This window comes from Silene latifolia, chromosome 2, assembly GCF_048544455.1.
Source record: "Silene latifolia isolate original U9 population chromosome 2, ASM4854445v1, whole genome shotgun sequence".
NCBI lineage: Eukaryota > Viridiplantae > Streptophyta > Magnoliopsida > Caryophyllales > Caryophyllaceae > Silene > Silene latifolia.
The window spans coordinates 80,581,677-80,603,910 of record NC_133527.1 but is presented as its reverse complement, the minus strand read 5'-3'; the positions used below and the strand labels follow the sequence as shown (position 1 = coordinate 80,603,910).

Genomic DNA, 22,234 nt, shown 5'->3' with positions numbered 1-22,234 from the left:
CTTGTCGTAATGCTTTAGTGATAGGATCTGCTATGTTATCATCTGTAGCAATCTTTTCTATCACTACTTCCTTTTGCTCCACGTAATCCCGGATTAGATGAGCTTTCCGTTGTACATGTCTAGACTTGTTGCTAGACTTTGGCTCCTTAGCTTGGAAGATGGCACCACTATTGTCGCAATAGATGGTGATCGGGTCATTCGAACTAGGCACTACAGATAGCCCATGTAAGAATTGACGCATCCATATCGCTTCCTTTGTAGCTTCGGACGCGGCATAGTACTCGGACTCGGTCGTAGAATCTTTGTAACAGTTTGTTTTGAACTCTTCCGGTGATGCGGTGCCATTAAGAGTAAAAACGAATCCAGACCGAGATTTCGAGTCATCTCGATCCGTTTGGAAGCTAGCATCTGCACAGAATCGGTTGCGCATAGCTTTTGATCGCCTCCATAAGTCAATGCCCAATCTTTAGTCCTCCGTAGGTACTTAAGAATGTTCTTGACAGCCAGCCAATGTGGTTCACCTGGATCTTTGTTGGAATCGAATTGTCATACTCAATGCATATGCCACGTCCGGACGTGTGCATATCATGGCATACATGATTGATCCTATTGCCGAAGCATAAGGAATCCGTGTCATGCGCTCTTTCTCTTCCGGTGTCTCTGGTGCCCGAGACTTGCTCGGATGCACCCCGGAGCCATAGGAAGGAACCCCTTCTTGGAGTTAGTCATGCTTAATCTCTCTAGGACTTTGTCTATGTAAGACTCGATCGAGAGATAGCATCCTTCGTGATCTATCTCGATAGATACGGATGCCTAGAATTCTTTGTGCCTCTCCCGGATCTTTCATCTGGAAATGGTTTTTCAACCATACTTTCACCGAAGTTAAGAGAGGTATGTCATTCCCAATCAGGAGTATGTCGTCAACATACAATATTAGGAAGACAATCTTGCTCCCACTCGACTTGATATATAAACATGGTTCCTCGACCGATCGAGTAAATCCATTTTCTTTTATCACTTGGTCGAAGCGATGATTCCAACTCCGAGATGCTTGCTTAAGTCCATAAATGGAACGCTTAAGTTTGCATACTTTCTTAGGATGTTGTGGATCGATGAAACCTTCGGGTTGTACCATGTACAACTCTTCCTCCAAAAAGCCGTTTAAGAAGGCGGTTTTCACATCCATTTGCCAAATTTCATAGTCATGAAAAGCGGCGATCGCTAAGATAATCCGAATGGAACGCAGCATGACTACGGGTGCAAAAATCTCATCGTAGTGCAAACCTGGCACTTGGGTGAAACCTTTAGCAACTAGTCGTGCTTTATAGATATCTTGTTGACCTTCCACAGAATGCTTTATCTTGTAAAGCCATTTGCATTGAAGGGGACGAACCTTAGCAGGTAAGTCAACAAGATCCCACACGTTGTTCTCATACATGGAGTCCATCTCGGATTGCATGGCCTCAAGCCATAGCTTTGAGTCAGAACTAGTCATGGCACCTTTATAGGTTGCGGGTTCACTACTCGTTAAGAGTAGAACGTCATCTATGTCATGTTCCTCGATCATACCGATGTATCTGTCCGGAGGAATAGAGACTCTTCCCGACCTCCTAGGTTCCTCAGGAATATTCACCGCAGCCGGGATTGAAGGAATAGGTTCCTCCAATGGTTGCTCGGTGTTTGGTTCTGGAATCTCCGACAGGTTGAAGGTTCTATCACTCTTTGCATTCTCGAGAAATTCCTTCTCTAAGAATGTCGCACTAGCCGCAACAAAAACGCGTTGTTCGGTTGGCGAATAGAAGTAATGACCAAATGTTCCTTTAGGATAACCTATAAAGTATGTCTTGACCGATCGCGGGCCGAGCTTATCCTCGTGTCTCCACTTGACATAAGCCTCGCAGCCCCAAACCCGTATAAAGGACAAGTTAGGGACCGTTCCCTTCCATAGTTCATATGGAGTCTTGTCTGACTTTAGACGGACTTCGGTTAAGTATTAGAGCGGCCGACAAAAGAGCATAACCCCATAATGAATCAGGTAAAATCGTGTGACTCATCATGGATCGAACCATATCAAGTAGTGTTCGATTTCTCCGTTCGGACACACCATTCAACCGAGGTGTTCCAGGTGGAGTTAAGCGTAGGGCAATCCCACGATCCTTTAGGTGCTTGATCAAACTCGTGAGAAAGATACTCGCCACCACGATCCGAACGCAGTGTTTTAATCTTCCTACCTAATAGGTTCGTACACTATTCTCGGTATTCCTTGAATTTCTCAAAGGATTCACTTTTGTGCTTCATTAAGTAGACATAGCCATATCTACTTAAATCATCCGTGAAAGTGATGAAATACCTATAGCCTTCTCGTGCGGTGATTGACATAGGACCACATACATCCGTGTGTATGAGCCCTAATAGGTCGGCAGCGCGCATTCCAACACCTTTGAAGGAAATCCGAGTCATCTTACCGATGAGACATGATTCACACGTGCCAAATGATTGAAAATCAAAGGCCGAGATAGCTCCATGTTTGATGAGTGTTTTTACGCGTTTCTCATTAATGTGTCCCATACGGCAGTGCCATAGATACGTTTGATCTTTGTCACCAACCTTTAAATTTTTATTCATTACGTGTAATATTTCGGTGGTCTGATCTAAAACATAAATTCCATTCATGGAGACCGCCTTGCCATAAATCATATCGTGTAAAGAGAAAATGCAAGTATTATTCTCTATTACAAATGAAAAACCAAGTTTGTCAAGTGCGTAAACCGAAATAATGTTTTTTTCGAAAGACTGGGTACATAATAGCAATCATATAATGATAACTCAAATCCGCTAGGAAGTTGGATCACATATGTTCCCCTCGAGACGGCAGCCACTCTTGCTCCATTCCCGACACGCAGATCAACCTCACCCTTTACGAGAGGCTTGAGATTTCGGAGGCCCCGCACATGATTACACAGATGAGAACCACAACCAGTATCAAGTACCCAAGTTCCGTAACTTGCGTGGTTAATCTCAATCATATGAATAAAAGTAGAAGGAGAAGACATACCAACAGGTTTAACGCGACCTGCTTTTATGTCCTCATGATAAACAGGACATGTACGCCTCCAATGCCCAGTCTTGTGGCAATGATGGCATTCCATGTTTTCGGTCTTGCTCTTTGTCGTGCCTGATGAGTTACTTGCCTCACCAGGCCCACTCTTACCTGATCCCGACTTCTTAAACTTCGGTTTGCCTACTGCTAGGCCTGGCTGAACTTTGCCCTTACCCTTGCCCTTGTTTGACACAACGAGAACATCTTGTTTCATGCTCCCACTGAACTTCATGTCCTTCTCGGTCTGTACGAGGAGGGAGTGCAGTTCATGGGGAGTTTTCTTCAGATCATTCATATAGTAATTCGCTCTAAATTGCGAATAACCATCGTGGAGTGAGTGAAGTATGCGGTCAATAACAATGTTCTCGCTGATCTTACAATCAAAGGTCTCCAGCTTCTCGACATTCTCAATCATGCTGAGAATGTGTGGGCTAACCGTTGGCCCTTTCGGAGTCTCGCATCAAAGAAGCGAGTGGTAAGCTCATAGGTCACGATTCTCGGTGCTTTTGAGAATTCCCTAGTGAGTGTAGTGAAAATCTTGTTTGCACTTTGAGCTATGAAGCGTTTCTGCAAATTGGATTCCATTGCAAAAATAAGTACGTTCTTTACCGCACCCGCTTCCATGGCGAAATCGTTGTACTTGTCGATTTCGTTAATTTTCACCGTGGGGCCTGGGTTTGGTGGGATGGGCTCAATCGGATATTTGAGCTTCCCATCGCAATGGCAAAGCATTCCGTAATGCCGCCTCCCATCCGTGAAGTTTGATCCATCATTCTTGATCGAGTAGATCGATTCATCCGATCCATGAAGATCCGAAGCCAGGACTCACGGTCCAATGTGACACTTGGCATTGGGTCGTCCTCACGGCCAGCCATTATGTTATTAGCAGTTTAAATGTTCGTGTTCTATCTTTGAAAAAGGAAGAAAAACAAAACGTAAGCAACTCATCGAGGTGATTTAAGTCTATTTTAAAATTCATTTTAAACATGTAGACTCTCGCACTTGCATAATTGATCTCCCTCAAGAATGATACAAGTGATCCCAAGACTCAATTTCGGTAAATTGATAAGCCAACTGTTTAGCTAATTCTTCAGGAAGAACTCTTGGTCGATAGATTTCCGTAAATCCTATCTATAGTCCACCACAGTCACAGGATCGTACGAGTGACCATAGTGTTGAGATAAAATAGGTCAATCGGTTCCAACTTACCCGACGTAGAAGGGGTCATATTATGCCTACCGACGAAGAAGGGACTCATTGAAGTTTGACCTATAAAGACCGTTCTCAATTTTAGTTTATACGAGGAAGATCCCATCAACTAAATTATAATTCATATTAAGTGAACGAATAACTAGCGTCTGCGTGAATGAATTAATTTGGGTGATGGCTTATGAAAATCGTGTGACATACGAATGTCAAAGAAAACTAACTCGTGACCTCTAAATGTGTCAGTTTTCATGCATTTATTAGGTGGTTTGGTTTTAGGCGGAATATGATGCATACTATCGTTACGGAAAAATAAATAATTGAATGCAATACGTAAATAAAATTTCCTAGTGTGGCCTATCCTAATAAAAAGAACAAAATACAACTTTGGAATCCACCGTTGGACCCAAGAAGCTTGTCTTGTTGTTCCATCTTGATCCAGGTAGCGGGAGTGAGCATCCGGTCTCCATCTTTGGTCTTCTCAAAAATTACAATTAAAGTTACAAAATATAAACCTAATTACATTCTAATAAAAACTGTAATTACAAGTGAAAAATCCAAAACGGAGATACGAGATCTCAAAATACAACCAAGACCGTGTTCCATCATTACGGTAACACGTTCTACTAAGGCCACACTAAGTTACAACCGTTTGCAAAAATAAATAAATACGTAATAAAAGGCATTCAAGGCATTCAACAAAACGATAAATAGATGCATCAACTAAAAACAAATTCATTCGTGACATAATTCCGTAATTATGTTAAATTTATCCAAACCACCTTTTAATGATTAAAATTCATGTGATAAAACTGCTTCTATCAATTTAATTTTAATCTAATACAGTCCGTTACTTTAAATACACGTTAAAATAACTTAATGGTACGTGTGTGAACCGTTTCACAATCATAGCGAGTGTACAATATCCGTATAAAGTACATATTATGGCCAAAAGAAAATTTAAAACAAGAGAATAAATTTTCAAAGTCGCAGAAACAAAATCCTCGATCCAGGGACAAAAGTTCTCGGTCGAGGAACAAAAGGACTCGATCGATCGAACGCAAGTCGATCGAGTGGATGGCCAATCAGAAAGTGCTCGATCGATCGAATGGTGGTCGATCGAGTACTTTAATCGCTAATCGCTCGATCGAGTACGAGGACAACTCGATCGAGCGTGGGGTTTTGAAAGGGTCGATCGAGTACGGCGGGGACTCGATCGAGCAAAAACAAGAGAAAAAGGCACTCGATCGAGTAGAAATACGCTCGATCGAATGCAAACATGGCTGAAAATACAAAACCCTCGTGAAAACAGTTTGTCGAGACAAAATCAATTGCAATTTTGATCTAAAACGCATCAAAACAATTTAACAATTGACAAAACTTGACATGTTGCTATAATCTCCGTATAAAATAACAACATGTAAAAGAACAAATCGAAAATCACACAAAACAACCGTGTCAAAATCGTTTTATGAAAAACACATAGAAAAATTTACGTGGCCTCGCTCTGATACCACTTGAGGGGTAATATCCGTATAAGACCCTCTAAATTTAGGACTATAACGTAAATTTAACATGCGATTATCGTCATAAAACATAAATACAATAGAGAAACGATAAAGGTAAAGAATTAACCTCGGGTCCTTTATAGTGCGGCGTAAAGAACAGAAATCAAACGAGATTCCCTCCTAATTGTTGCACCCAAGACTTGTCCGAGATATGCCCTTGGCTAGATGGTGTTCTCCGATTGCCTTGCAATATTGGGAGAACTGATGTGAGGTTTTCTCGAGATGTGAGATCTCGTTTCGAGAGAGAAAATTAATCTCTAAAACCCTAATTATTTTCACTAATGACGATTCGGTTAGAAGGGAGGAGAAGCTCTCCCTTTTGTTCTCCTAATCTCGGCCAAACCGAGTCCATGGGGAGGTAATGGGCTTTTCCATTTCCTCTTCATTTTAACTCGTAGTCCGTGCCCAAAAGACTAAATGTATATGACGCGGTTTATTATAAATCGTCATCGGTTATCGGCTATTAAAACATCAACTAATAACACGGGTTAGTTGAAGTATTAAAACGTGTCCGACAAAGACGATATTGTATAATTAATTCAATATACATTAATTAAATATAAAACGCTTATATTTAATTTTACGAATTAACTGGTTAATTCGCCTTAGCCCATGATATTTAATCCGTATTAAATATAATATCTCAACATCACATTTTGACTAATTACTAGTCAAATGACTCGGACTAACTGGTTAGTCAAATTTGGCATCTACATGACTGTATTTTCATACCGTCACATCTCTCGAACGTATCCTATAGGTGTGACTTTTAGGGACCAGTTGATCACCGCCATCTGTATGACAATAACGTCAAACTTATCTAGCAAGCCAACCGTTATTGATAAACGTGGATCAACTGATAATAATACCAAAGGTATGCCCTTTGATCCTTTTAGAGGTTTATAAGTCCTTGCACTAACTGTTAAGGACACCAACCCCAACAGAGAACTACCCTACTCATGATCTAGAATTGGGTGCGGTGGTGTTTGCTCTCAAGATATGGAGACATTACCTTTATGGAGCAATCTTTAAGGTATTTTCTGATCACAAGAGTCTCAAGTATATTTTCACTCAAAAGGAGTTGAACATGAGACAGAGGAGGTGGATGGAGCTGATTGGCGATTATGACATGGAAATTATCTACCATGAAGGAAAGGCTAATGTAGTTGCTAATGCTTTGAGTAGGAAGAGTGTACATTCTCTGTGTACAGCTCTATCTTTGATGAGGCTGAGAGATGAGGTAGCGAGATTTGGGATACATGTGATCCAGAAAGGAGATGCCATGGGTGATATGACAGTGCAGCTTGAGTTTTATGATGACATTCGAGGTAAGCAAGCGTTGGATCCTAAGATAGTGGAGTGGAGAGCTGGAGTAGAGAAAGGGACATTGTCTCGATTCTCCATTCACACAGATGGTAGTTTGAGGTTTGATGGTAGGTGGTGTGTTCCTAATGATGAGGAGTTGAAAAAGACTATCATGACAGAGGCACATTGCACACCGTATTCAGTACATCCAGGTGGTGACAAGCTATATAAGGATTTGAAGAACACGTTTTGGTGGCCTGGAATGAAGAAAGAGACAGCTGTGTTTGTGGCCCATTGTTTGACATGCCAGAGAGTTAAGGGGGAACAACGACAACCACAAGGTAAGATTCAGTCTTTAACGGTACCTGAGTGGAAGTGGGAATCCATTTCCATGGATTTTATCGTGGGTTTGCCAAAGATCCAACAAGGTAACAACATGATTTGGGTAATAGTGGATCGACTGACCAAGTCAGCTCACTTTGTTCCAATGAAAGATACATGGACTAAAGCACAATTGGGTATGGCCTATCGAAAGAATGTGCTTAAGTTACATGGAGTCCCTAAGGACATAGTGTCTGACAGAGATGCGAGATTTATATCAAGGTTTTGGAAAGAGTTGCAGGAATCGTTGGGAACAACTTTGAAGATGAGTACAGCATTTCATCCTGCGACAGACGGCCAGACTGAGAGGACAATCAAGACTCTTGAGGATATGTTGCGAGCTTGTGTGATGGACTTTGGTGGTAGCTGGGAACAGAGGTTGGACTTGATAAAATTTTCTTTCAATAAAAGCTATCACACTAGTATTGGTATGGCACCGTTTGAGGATTTGTATGGGAAGAGATTTAGGAGTCCGATTTGTTGGGACGATAGTGCTGAGGCAGTGGTTTTAGGACCTGAGATGGTGCATGAGATGGTGGAACAGATTAAGATGATCAGGGAATGAATGAGGGCAGCTCAGGATAGGCAAAAGAGTTATGCAGATCTACATCGCCGGGACATAGAGTTTCAAGTTGGGGACAAGGTTCTTTTGAAAGTGTCTCCTATGCGTGGGGTTATGAGATTTGGGAAGAAAGGCAAGCTAAGTCAGAAGTTTATTGGACCTTATGAGATCTCATATCATCTGGCTTTACCAGCTGCGCTAGAGAGAGTGCATAATGTGTTTCATGTATCGCAGCTGCGGAAGTATGTGAGTGACCCGTCACATGTGTTAGAGGCAGAGAACTTAGAGCTAGATGAGTCTTTATCATATCCTGAGGTGCCTAAGCAGATTCTTGACCGAAAGGTTAGGAAGACTAGGAGTGGTGAGACAGTTTTGCTTAAGATCCTTTGGTCTAACCACGAGACTGAGGAAGCTACATGGGAGCCAGAGGAAGCTATGAAAAAGCGTTACCCTTTTCTTTTTGATCAGGTATGTATGGTTACGGGGACGTAACCTTGTTTCTTTTAGGGGGGTAGGAGATGATCGCGAAGAGTTTTTAAGAGTTTTATACCCTTTTTGTATGTTGTGTCGGTATGTTTGTCGGGATGAGTTGGGTTAGTAACATGTTTTATGTTGAGTTTTGTTTTGGTTGTTGAGTCGGAAGTGTTGAGGGAGTACCTTTGTTTGGTAATGATTTGAACTTCGAGGACGAAGTTCTTTTTAAGGAGGGAAGACTGTAATACTCCGTATTTATGAGTCTTTGGGTATTCTATCGAGTAGGCCTTACTCTGTCGAGTAAGGGTAAGTTGCGTTTTAAAATAGTTTCTGACCTGTTGGGTACTCGATCGAGTAGCTAGGATACTCGATCGAGTAAGGGGGTACTCGATCGAGTACCTTGGGTACTCGATCGAGTAGCCGGTTTACGGGGAGTTTTTCTCGGGTTTTGTTAATTATGCGATTAATATATATATATAACCTTCTTCGTCATTATGCTAAACACTTTTGCAAAACCTAATTTGCTGTCAAAGAGAGAAAGCAAGTACGTTCATCATCTTAATCGCATTGTTAGCAAATCCCGGAGTTTGGAAGGTCGGTTTTCATCGTTTGTTATACCGTTGAGATCCTTGCGTCAAGGGTAAGATCTATGTACCCTTTTTGTTGTATTTCCTTTAAGTTGGTTAAACCCTAATTTAGGGATTTGGGGGTTTTTGAGTAGTTTGTGATTTGGTAGCATTTGCATGTTGTATGATAGGAGGAGGTTTCGTAGAAGAAGCTTTTTGATACAGCTGTAGAGACCGTCTGATAGTTGTGCTTTCCAGGTAGGATTTTCTACTCAGTATTAGTCCCATAATGGGATGATTGTTGATGTGTTGTGGTTGATTGAATAATATAGTAATTGTATTGTGACGGTTTGTTGATTGTGATTGTTTGTGTCTGGTTCTCGAGGCGTGTCCTCGGCTGAGTGGGGTCACTTGCGGGAGTGGCTTCACGCCCTTCGTGGAACCCGCCACGGAAGGGGATGTGCATATTAAAGGACAGGGTTATCGCTCATTATGAGGAGCGGGGATTTAGTGGGTACGGCTGCGGTCCCCCACTGGCAGGGCTGGTCCAGTGGACAGTCGATTATTATGATTGTTGGAATTGGTGTGGTTGTGTGTGTGACGGTTAAGTTGGCTGTTTATCTTATTGTTGATATATATTGAGTTGTGTGATTAGTACTGACCCTGGTTGTTGTTTTGTAAACCTGCGGTGATCCATTCGGGGATGGTGAGCAAGAATGGTGAGCGAGTTTGAGTTGAGTCTTGGGATAGCCGGGAGGTGCCACCGTCTGACGATAGAAGTCTTCTGCTGTAGTCTTTTAGTTTTATGACATTTCAGTATTTCAGTAGACAGTTGGTTTTAAGAACTTGTACCCGTATTTTGGGATTTGGTTTCAGTTGTACTTTTCACTAAAGTTATATTATTTAAGTTGTTTCGTTATTGTCTTATGAATATCATACCTCGGGTAACCGAGATGGTAATATCTTCATACCTGAGTGGTCTTGGTAAGGCACTTGGAGTATGGGGGTGTTACAACAACTTTCACTGCGTCTGTTCCTGAGGTGAGGTCTGGCTGTGAAGTCAGAACTGTAGGTTGTTAGTGTTCGTTGGTGTATTTAAAGGTTAATTATCGATACTTGACTCAAGTGAAAGTGATTTAGCATGTTAATTATGTACAAGACCGTCATAAAAGCGATAAACACGAATTAAAACGGACTAAAACTAATTAAAACGAGTTAAGAATGAATTATAAACGGGTTAGAACTAATTAGACGGATTAGGTTACATTATGAAGACGGGAACGATTTGGAAGACATGATAAACTGGAAATAAACATGTACAAAGACGAATCCCAGAACTTGATATGAACAAATCGAATCTCCAAAATCCGGGTTTGATTTAATGACAAAAACCCGCAAATATCGATTATTAGGGAATTAAGTCGGAAATAAAGCATGATAAACATTAATAATGTATTAAAATTTATTATATATAAATGAAAATAAGAAAATAAGGAATTAAAATAAAAAGGAACGAAACCAACAGAGAACCGAGGAAGAAGAAGAAGAGCAGGAACTGCGGCAGCCTCTGGAAGAGGCGTAGCAGATGCTGTGAATCTTCGAAGAGGCGCAGCAGTTGCTGCATTTCTTCTCGACGTCTGGTTATTGCTGATCCGTAAAAGCAGTTTAATAAAAGGGTTTTATAAGTCGGTTTTAAACATACACTTGACGTAAATCTTACATTAATTGGTAAAAAAATAAAATACAATAAAAAAGATGGGATTTACACCTTCAGACATACATGTTTGACGAAACGAGATTAACTAAGTTAACGGTTCAGTGATTGCTCGACTCGAATGTATGAAGAAAGTGCCCTCATAGGAGGATTTAGTTTAAGTTGATTGATGTGTAGTGGTCAAATTGGTCGGTCAGGCAACGTGAGTGATACTCAAAATGATCTGAGTTTACGTGGTCGATTGATCAAGCACGTAGACGTCAAAAGCTTAAAGCATGGTCTTAGAATGCAAAGGGAGAAGAGAAGGGCGGACACTCGCGTGAAAACTATGTGGAACGAAGGTCCCTATTTATACTAAAAAATATGGAGAGTTATGGAATAACTCAAACTTTGGAAACAAATCACGGAAAAACTGAAAATAGGCAGAAATGAGATGGAGAAAAGGCGCAGCAGCTGCTGCGACCCTTGGAAGAGGCGCAGCATCTGCTGCGTCATTTCCTTAGTGGTTTCCTGTTGCGGAAAAAAGAATTCCGCTTTTCTTTTATGGAATTGCGGTGGATCTCTAGTTCCCTATTTCTTAAAATAAGCTTTTCGGGATATATTTTTCCAAAAGATATAAAATTAATTTAGGGAATGAAAATCCGGAATATTCTAGGACATTCCGACTCGGCATTTTAAACGATATATTAGAAAATAAAGCGGTTTTTGACCCGGACTCCAAATGAACTCTAATTACTGTCAAAACGACCGTATTGGTGTCTAGATGACAACCAAGTGGTAGGCACAAGTGTTTGAGCTATCACTTGAAGATAAACTTACGAACTGTCATAAATCATTCCGCGTACCAAACATGCGGCCCAATCATCACTGGGCGGTTGGCGGGAGGTGCAGAAATGAGGTCTCTACAATGAGATACAATTTAATTAAATCCTTGTATTAATTGACTTTTGTTAAGTCAAGTGAATGTATTCTTTGATGACAAGTTACGAACTCGGGCCAAGAGAATTTATTATTTAATTATTTGATAAATAATTAATAAATATTAATTATAATTTATTAATTAATAGTTAATTAATAAATTTATATTGTATGTGTGTTTGTTGTGAGGCAGAGGTAATTAGCTATTTAAATTTACAAGAGGTTGTAAAATTAGCTAATAAGGGTTCATAAGACACATTTTATATTGATAAATGGTTTAATAATTACTTAATAGTTAAGTGGTCATTAGTTGTTAATTTGTATTATTTAAATATTAAATAATCAAATTAATATTTAATTATATAAGATAATTAAATATATATCTTATAAGCATTTATGGGACAAATGTCGAACATCGAAATGGAACAAATAAGGTCCATGTCAACCGGTTTTAGCAGGTCTAACATTGACGTCCACTTGTTATTTTATTTGTAAAGTACACATGGGATGTTCCCATCATTTCTTTACATTTTGACCATCTATAAATACCCCACAACACACATTTGCATGGGTTGATTTTTGAAGTTAAAAAAAAAAATCTCCCAAAAACACTTGTTTGGTTGGTCAAAAGAGAAGAAAAAAAAAACATCATCTTCTTCATCTTTTCTCATCAAAAAGTTGATCAAATGATTGATCATCTCACCAAAATAATTCACAAATAACAATTTACTTCAATATTATTAGATTAATAATATTTATAATAATATACAAGGTTAATTACTTATATTACCTAGTTACTAATTTTAGTAGTTTTTGGGTTTTATCTTGGGTGCCACCTTAAGGAGGCCTTCTAGTTTGGGGGCTAAGGAAGCAGGATCATCCATCATATTAGCACAAGAACTGCAATAGGAAGGAGTCCTATTGTGGTGCCCTTATTTCCATTTTCACCAATGTGTGGAAATTTTCTCCTTTTCTCTTAATTATTGTAATTAGATTGCATGCATGTAGATTTAGACCACTACATATAAATTAACTAGTAATTTTATTGTCATAAGATGACTCTTATATGGTCGAAAAACTAATAAGTGGTATCAGAGAAATTGTTACATACATGCATGTAGTTATAAGACAATTTTATGAGTTAATAAGATAAATTTATAAAATTTGATATTTAGTTGTTAAAATTAGTTTTATCACAAAATAGAGTCTTGCATGTATGTAATCTGGTCTTATATTAATATGTGTCAAAAATTTTAATTTTTTAAAATTTAATGGCGTTTTAGGACATTTTAAGACATAAAAAGGCATAACATTGGTTTAAAATGCATTATTCTTAATTAAGAGTTAATTAAATTAGGTTGCATGTTAATTTTATACATGTTTATTTGGAAATTACCACATGCATGTTCTATTTATGAGAAGTAGAAATTTTTTTTAACTAATGTGATTAATTTAGGTTATTTATCGATTTTTATTTGATAAGAAATCGTTAAATAATGGTTATTTAACAAATAAATACTTATTTAATTTTTGGGCTCAAATTGTTTTGATTTTTAACTCCTGGAAATTGTTCCAAAATGTTAAATTTTTTTTTTGAAGTAATTTTATTTTTAATGATTTAATTTGGAATTAAATCGTAAAATTATCGCTTTACCGATAAAATTGCGAGAATTGTTTAAAAACAATTTTATGGCCACATTTTTCTCATGTATGTGATTTTGGTGCATGATCAGAATTTATAAAAATTTAATTTTTTTTTTTATAAAAGTTTTGATTAAATTGTGTTTTTCATAAAATTTATGAATTTTTAAGCTATTCTAGCGATAGAAAAATAATTTTAAACCCATTGAACCAGAAAATAATTAGTGTGAATAATTACATCTTAAAATTATTTTAAGAATTGATTATGGATTTTTAATGGTAAAAAATTCTGTCAAAACAAGCTCAAATCATCGTTGTTGGTAAGTTGGACGATTTGGCATGACATTTTTTATTGCATATTTATTTGTCATATAGATGAATGGATTTATTGTACATTTATTAATATAATTTTACCTAATATGGCCATATTTAGAAATTGGTATTTCCCGTAATGTAAGGGAATATCGATTTAATTTGTAATTAATAGCGATTTCGTATCGCTAATTTGTAATTAATTAATAGTTTTAATTTTATTACAAATTGTATAATAGGATATTGCTATGTAATTTAATTATTAGTATTTTTATTGAGTTCTCTCAAGATGGAGTATCCTAAAGACGGAGTTATTTTCGGTTTTGAAATCCTAAAGAAGGAGACCATTTTATGAAGACTCAAGGGACCAAGGAGTTGGTTTTCGAAGTGTAATAATTTAAGTTAAATAGATTAACTAGGTAGCCATATTAGGACTTGTTGTTTTAATTTTTATGCATTCATGCCAAATCGTCACTACATGTTTTTCATTGTCATCGATTTAGTTGTCAATCATTCACCAAATTAGTTCACTTAAAAGTGATAGACAATTAAATTGATAAAATCTCTCACCTTTAAAAATTGAAATTTGCTTTACCAAATAATAGCACCTATGAATCCCTTTATCATTAGAGGTAGGCTCGGATCACCGAGGTACACTCTTTTTACGTTGGGTAAGTAGGGTAATAAAAGTTATTACACGTGAAAATTAGTTGGACTCAACGGGATTAATATGGGTTGAATCGGTCCACCGTTCCCATATTTAATTCTGGGGCTAAAAGATAGATTTTACAAAAATCTATCTACCAAGAGTTCTAATGGTAGAATCAGGCAAAATTGTTGACTCACCAAATTTATATAAATATGGGATGAATCGGTCCACCGTGCTCGTGTTTATATAAAGATGGGTCTTGGAATCATTTATATAATTCACTGGGAGATCATTATATAAATGGAAACTTGTTAAAATTGTTTTACAAGTATTTTTATTTAAAAGATAAATGTTAATTTTCCTTTCATTTGCTTTTGTAGTAATCACGATGGCTTCTTCTAGTCAAACCACCACAATATCTAAAGATTCATGGCTCCGTTCATTTATGGACAAATATGTTTTAAAAGCTGACGGTAGTAGTTTTAAAGATTGGGAAGAACAACTACGATTAGCTGCCGCAGGCGATGGTAAATTACGCTACCTAGTCGATCCCTCTCCCCCTTCACCTAGTTCTATGGCCACTACTGATGTAAGGGAGGCATATAATGAATATCAAAGAGAACCTGCTGCTGTTAAAAATGTTTTAATTTTTGCAATTGATCCAGCCTTACAAAGGCAATGCGTCAAATTCCACAATGCTCATGAGGTATTCTCGAGGCTATCTACCATGTTTTCTTAAGCCCCGAGGATACTTCAATATCACGTTGCTGTCCGTTTTTTTGAGGCCTACCTCAAAGAAGAACAACCTGTGAGCTCACATGTACTTTAAATAATTGAGTACGTGGAAACTCTAGATGGGCTGGGATTGAAGGTCCCGCATGAGTTTGTGGTGGACCGAGTATTCCACTCTCTATTACAAGTCAAAGGATTTACCGAATTTAGGGTAAATTATAATATGACTAACATGAAGAAAAGTCTCCACGATCTTCATTTTTTGCTTGTTCAAGCAGAGAAGGACATGGGATTGAGTGGGAGTACAAGGAAGGACATCCTTGCGATCAATTTGGAGGAGAAGAAGAAGTTTAAGAGAAATGGTGGTAAGAAGCCTGTACAAGTTGAGGGAAAAGGTAAGGCTATTGTGAATAGCTCTACCAAGCCTAAACCTAAGAAGGGTAATCCTCTTAAAGATACTTGTAATTATTGTAATAACTAGGGACATTGGAGGCTTAATTTCCCCAAATATCAGGATGACATCAAAGCTGGCATTGTGAAGCCAACATGTAATTTTTTCAACCGAATCTTTTATGATAAACATAAATTATGCTTTAAATACAACTTGGGTATTAGATACTGGTTGTGGTTCTCACCTATGCAATCATTTGCCGGGCCTAAAAAGCGTAAAGAAGCTAAACAAGGGTGATGTGGATCTGCGGATGGGTAACGGATCTAAAGTAGTTGTCGTTTCTGTAGGAACATATGTACTAAATTTAGCTTCGGGGTTGCAGTTGTTTTTACATAATTGTTATTTTGTACCAACTTTGTCTAGAAATATAATATAACTATTTGTGTTAGAGACAGAAGGTTTTAGTTTTGTACTAAAAGACAAATGTTGTACTTTCTCCCTTAATGGGATAGTATATAACCAATCTATTTCAATTAATGGTATTTACATTCTAGACACTTACAACGACGTTTATCATTTAGATAGTAAAACACTCAAACCAGGTGATCTCGATCAACCTTATTTATGGCATTGTCGATTAGAACATATTAACGTGAAACGCATTAAGAGACTAGTGTCAACTGGTATAATTAAACCTTTTGATTACGAATCATTTGGCATATGCGAATCTTCTCTTCTTGGCAAGATAACTCGTGCACCTTTTCTAGGAAAAGGATCTCGGGCTAGTGAGTTGTTGGGTTTAATACATACCGATGAATGTGGTCCAAGACTATCACTGCTAGAGAAAATTATGACTATTTCATTACTTTCACCGATGAAATGACTAGATATGGGTATGTCTACTTAATGAGGTATAAAAGTGAAGCTTTAGACAAGTTCAAAGAGTTTCAGAATGAAGTAGAAAACCAATTAAATAAGAAGATTAAAACATTACGATCAGATCGTGGTGGAGAATATTTAAGTAATGACTTTAAAGATCATCTTAAAGACTGTGGTATTATATCTCAGTTAACTCCTCCTGGCACACCACAACTGAATGGTGTTGCTGAAAGGAGGAATCAAACTTTATTAGATATGGTCCAATTAATGATGAGTCAAACTGAGTTACTTAAGTCATTTTTGGGATTTGCCATTTTATCTACGATACGTTCACTAAATCAAAGTCCCACTAAAGCAACCGACAAATCTCCATATGAGATATGGAAAGAAAAAGTCCCGAATTTCCGATACATAAAAGTTTCGGGTTGTGATGCTTATGTCAAGAACAAGTCTGACGATAAGCTAGCACCTCGTTCTGATAAATGTATTTTTGTAGGCTACCATAAGGAAACCTGTGGATATTACTTCTACAATCATCACGAGAACAAAGTGTTTGTGGCTCGTGAGGCTGTCTTTCTAGAAAAAGAGTTTATTTCTAGAAGACGGAGTGGGAGAAAATTTGAACTTGATGATGTTCAAGAGCCACAAACTGATGTGACAGTACAGGAAAATGTTCCTTCTACGTCTGACTCGGTTATTGTTCCTTCTGAACCTAAGAGGTCGGGGAGGGTTAGTCGTCAGCCTGATAGATACCTTGGTATTATCGAGGATGATGTTGATTATGAGGTATTACTTTTAGAAAGTGACAAACTTAAAACTTACAACGCGGCTACTACTAGTTCTGACTCTAAGTGATGGCTCGAGGCCATGCAATCCGAAATGGATTCCATGTACGTAATCAGGTATAGGACCTGGTTGACTTACCTAAAGATGTTCGACCTCTTCAGTGTAAGTGGATCTTTAAGATTAAAATCGGAATGGATGGACATAAAGATGTCTACAAAGCTAGATTGGTGGCAAAAGGTTTCACCCAAGTTCATGGTTTACATTATAACGAAACATTTGCACCAATAGCTATGCTTAGATCTCTTCGGATAATGTTATCGATCGCTGCATTTCATGATTATGAGATATGGCAAATGGATGTCAAGACCGCCTTCCAGAACTAGTTTCGGGAAAAGGAAGTGTATATGACACAACCTAAAGGTTTTGTGGACCCTAAAAATCCTAACAAAGTATGCAAACTTAAGAGATCTATTTATGGTTTTAAGCAAGCGTAAAGGAGTTGGAATCATCGATTTGATCATGTTATAAAACAGAATGGTTTTTCTCGAAGTGTTAAGGAACCATGTTTATACACGAAGTTTAGTGGGAGTAAAGTTGTTTCCTTATTTTTATATATGGATGACATATTACTCATTGGGAATGATGTAGATATGCTTGCTTCTGTCCGGAAGTTGTTAGGAAATCATTTCCAAATGAAAGATTTGGGAGAAGCTCAGCGCATCTTAGGTATCCGGATCTATATAGATAGATCTAAAAGGATATTAGATTTGAGCAAAGCAGCTTATATCGATAATATTCTTGACTGATTCAATATGAAAAACTCCAAGAGAGGTTTTCTACCTATAGGCAGTGGGATTACTTTGAGTAAGTCACAGTGTCCTACTGAGCCTAAAGATGGTGAACGCATGAAATCGATTCCCTATGCTTCCGCTGTTGGATCGATCATGTATGCTACGATGTGCTCTCGTCCTGACGTCTCGTATGCGTTGAGTATGACGAGTCGCTATCAGAATAATCCAGGTGAGAGTCACTGGATAGTCGTAAGAATATTCTTAAGTACATGAGAAGGACTATGGATTCATTCTTGGTGTTTGGAGGAGAATCTGAATTACGTGTAAAAGGTTATATGGATGCCAATTTTCAAACTGATAGGGATGATTTGAAATCGCAGGTTGGTTTTGTTTTTTTGATGAACGAAGGAGCGGTTTGCTAGAGAAATTTTAAGGAGTCTGTGACTGCTGATTCTACAACGGAAGCTGAGTTATTGCAGCCTCTGTCACTGCAAAGGAAGCTGTTTGGATTAGGCAATTTTTCAGGCAAAAGAGTGGGGCAATTTATATTGTGATAACAGTGGGCCAATTTTTCAGGCAAAAGAGACCAAGTCCAGTAACAAGTCTAGACACGTACTTAGAAAATTTCATGTAATTAGTGATTTAATTGAATGGAATAAAATTACAGTCTGTATGGTTAGGACAACTGACAACATCGCTGATCCTTTAACTAAGTCATTGTCTCAAGCTAAGCATGATAGTAATGTAGTTTGTTTGGGGTTGAGACGAATGCCCGAACTGTTGTAAATTATGCGACATGTAATGTAATACTTAAAATATTGTTTTTACTATTTCTTATATGATAATTGCATTTATCGTTTAACTCTTATCTTCAGTTTTATCTGAACTTAAATACTTTGTTTTGTCCAAATAGGTTGTATTGACAAAGTCGAACCCTATTAAAGTGAACTGGATTAACATTGTATTTTTTCCCCAGTTACTTAATGAGGTGACGTCTCGGAGTGACTAGATTGTAAGGCGATTGATGACCAGTTCGACTGTCATTTGGTCATAGTGATGGGTGGTGGGTTACATAGGCAGATTGTGAGACGATTTATCGGACTGTGACCTTTTATAGATTCCTTTTGTTGCTGGGTCGTGGCGAGCATTTATATTTATTCCTTTGAGTCAGTTCTTTAGATTGGCGACTATTTGTCTTACTTGGTGCGATTTTCCGGTGGCTTAGGTTTTTGCTCTAGGTCGCGCCGTAAAAGGAGGCGAATGAGCATTTACTGGGTCATTGTCATCTTTATCGAATAAAGAAAATAGGTCAACAGGATTGTCCATCCATGTCATATTTTATCTCAAGGCCACTCGAGGAGAGGTGACTGGAAATGCGTGGCCACGCTCGGATGAGATCTATGGTATATTTTCCGGTCTGACAGTTGATGTGACTCATATTTGAGCACATTTAGTCCCCGAGTTAGCCTCGTTCCCATGCTTTCTAGCATATATTAGGGTCATTTCTTATCTTTAGTTTCCCATTTTGCATATTCTTTGTGATTTTGTGTCCTTGGTAGGAGAGGATTGCTAACCTTGCATTTATGGAGCGAAATGGAGCTAAATGGATTGTATCTAATGACCAAGCATCAAAGAGGAGACCGATACTTGAGGCCTAATCAAATAAATGGAGTGAAATGGGCAATGATGAAAAGATCCTTGCATCCCCAACACAATCCCCGCGGATTGTAAAGGAGCCAAACAAGAGAAGAACCCTGTCCAACGATCCGAGCGGCCCAAGCTCAGGACGAGCGGATCAGAACAACGATCTGAGCGTCCCTGGGCATGATCCGAGCATACCAAAGCACGATATGGGCGTCCCAACTGCAAGCCCGACCGGATCTCCTTACAGGACAAGTCGTGCTTTAGGTGAGGACGAGCGGATCCTGGTGGGAGTTGCAAGCATGATCCGCGCATGTCCCTCGGGAGTTGCCTTTCCTCAAGCTTCCCTTAGGGTCTTAATAGTCATTTAAGCCCTTAGTAACCCTAACCCTTGTACTTAATTTTAGTATAAATACCCCTTTGTACTACCTTGATTATCATCAAGTTTGAATCAAGTTTGAATCAACTCTTAATCAAGCTTTAATCATCTGTTATTTTAGTTTTAATACACATTTCAATATTAATTATATCTTAATCTTTCCTTAATTATCTCAATTGTTCTTTGTTTTATTTGGGTAATTAGAAGATTATTGGGGTTTATTGAAGGATTGACAACCTTCCATCAATCATTAAGTACTTCTATTATTCTTTGCTTTTTTATTTGGATCATCTTCATAGTTATAATTCCTTTTTACCCTTGTTTAATTATTGTTAATCACATCATTTATTCATCATGTTTTAATTTGTTAGTATGATTGACAACCTTATTAGCATGCTAAACTTGATCATAAGTGAGTAGTTCTTTAGCTAGGGTTAATGGAGAATTAGGGGAAACAAACATGGAGATTGATCTATGCTTAATCTATTATGTTTTCATAATTAATTTGCTTGCTTGTTGTGATTTCAACCTATGCACATGTTATGTTTGATGAAATGCGAGCCTATAAATCCTTGCATTTTTTACCCATCTCCTATCTTTTCAATTAGGCTTATAAGACATAAACCAACTCGAGCCTCATTAGACCATGCCTAAGAGTTGAATAGGGGGAGACTAAGTCGACTTGTAGGTGTTGTACAGTCTAGATGACTCGGCTCCGGGACCTAAATTCTCCTAGGGATTGTAAGATATACACTAACTCGATCCCATCACAATAATAAGTGCTTACATCTATTTGAGAACATGTTTGTATAATCTATTTCCATTAATCAATTGTTTACAACCCCTTTGTTTGCTTTACTTAATTTACATCTATCTTGTTGATTAGGTTAGACCACATCTCATCAACCCAATTTGTGACACTCTAAGACATAGCTACTTGTAATTGAAAATCCTACATCAATTCCCGTCCCTTAGGATCCGACCATTACTTACCTCTTTACTAGGAGTATTTTGTGAAGTTATAAATATTGTTTTGGTTGGTAGCTTTTGACGACAAGTTTTTAACCACACCAAAAATGGCGCCGTTGCCGGGGACGATGTTCAATTGATTTGATTTTCGTTAATTGTTTTTAGTTGTGTCTTTCTTTACCTTGGGGAAGTCAATATCCTCAAGGTTGGTCTAATTGTTTTTGAGTTGTTTGATATTTGCATGACTAGGAGATCACAAGGTAATTTATTACTTATTGATTTCGAGATTGAAAGGACCTTAACCGACAATATAAGAGTTGCTAGAGGTACTTCAAGAGTTGTAGGTATTGGTGAGATTGTGGACATTCAACCAAATAACATTGAGTTTGTCAACCCTTTTACAAGGGAAGGAGAGGATAACCCAATTCAAAACCCACCACAAAATCAACCTACAATGCCTAAATTTTCATCACATTCCGTACCAACCGAGGAGAACCTACCAAACGGTACTCCTACACCACCACATTTAACCGGTAATTTCATTGCTAAATCCGCATTCATACAATTAGTTTAGAGAAGTCAATTTTGAGGGATGCCTAGTGAAGACCCTTACTCACATATGGAGACTTTTTGTGACTATTGGGATGCAGTTTCTCAAACCGGAGTTACTCAAGACCAAATCCGATGGGTATTGTTTCCTTTTTCTTTGTTCGGTACTGCAAAGCAATGGTTGAAGAGCCTAGAGAAGGCTACCCTTAGTATTGATTCATGGAAGAAGTTAGCACATGCCTTCTACAAGAAATTCTACCCTCCGGAGAAGACTAATTTGTTAAGAGCCCAAATCACCGGGTTCAAGCAAAGTGATGAGGAATCATTATATGAAGCATGGGAGAGATTTAAGGACACTTGTCATTCTTGTCCACGCCATGGGCTTTGTAAGTGGTTCCTTGTGCAACAATTTTGGAATGGCCAGTATGAAGACTCCCGCAATGTTTTTATTATGGGATCCAATGGGATGTTTAGAGAAGTTGATGACAATCAAACATGGGACAAAATCGAAGAGATGGCGGTTCATAATTCCCAATATAGTAGGCCTCGAAAGGCCACAAGAAGAGGAAAGCATGAGGTAGATTCCATCACTCAATTGGGTGCTCAACTAAGTGCGCATATCGACACCATGGCTAAGCTTGATGAAGCTTCCAAATCACCCAAACAACATGTTAATGATATGGTGGCATCATCCTCAATCCCAAGTGGAGTATGTGAAAGT

The 22,234-nt window shown here is 38.2% G+C and overlaps 1 pseudogene; it reads right to left on the bottom strand.

Annotated features, from left to right (window-relative positions):
* Positions 1–21,798: 21,798 nt before the first annotated feature.
* On the bottom strand, positions 21,799–21,897 carry LOC141645092 (small nucleolar RNA R71; annotated as a pseudogene).
* Between the last annotated feature and the right edge of the window lie 337 nt (positions 21,898–22,234).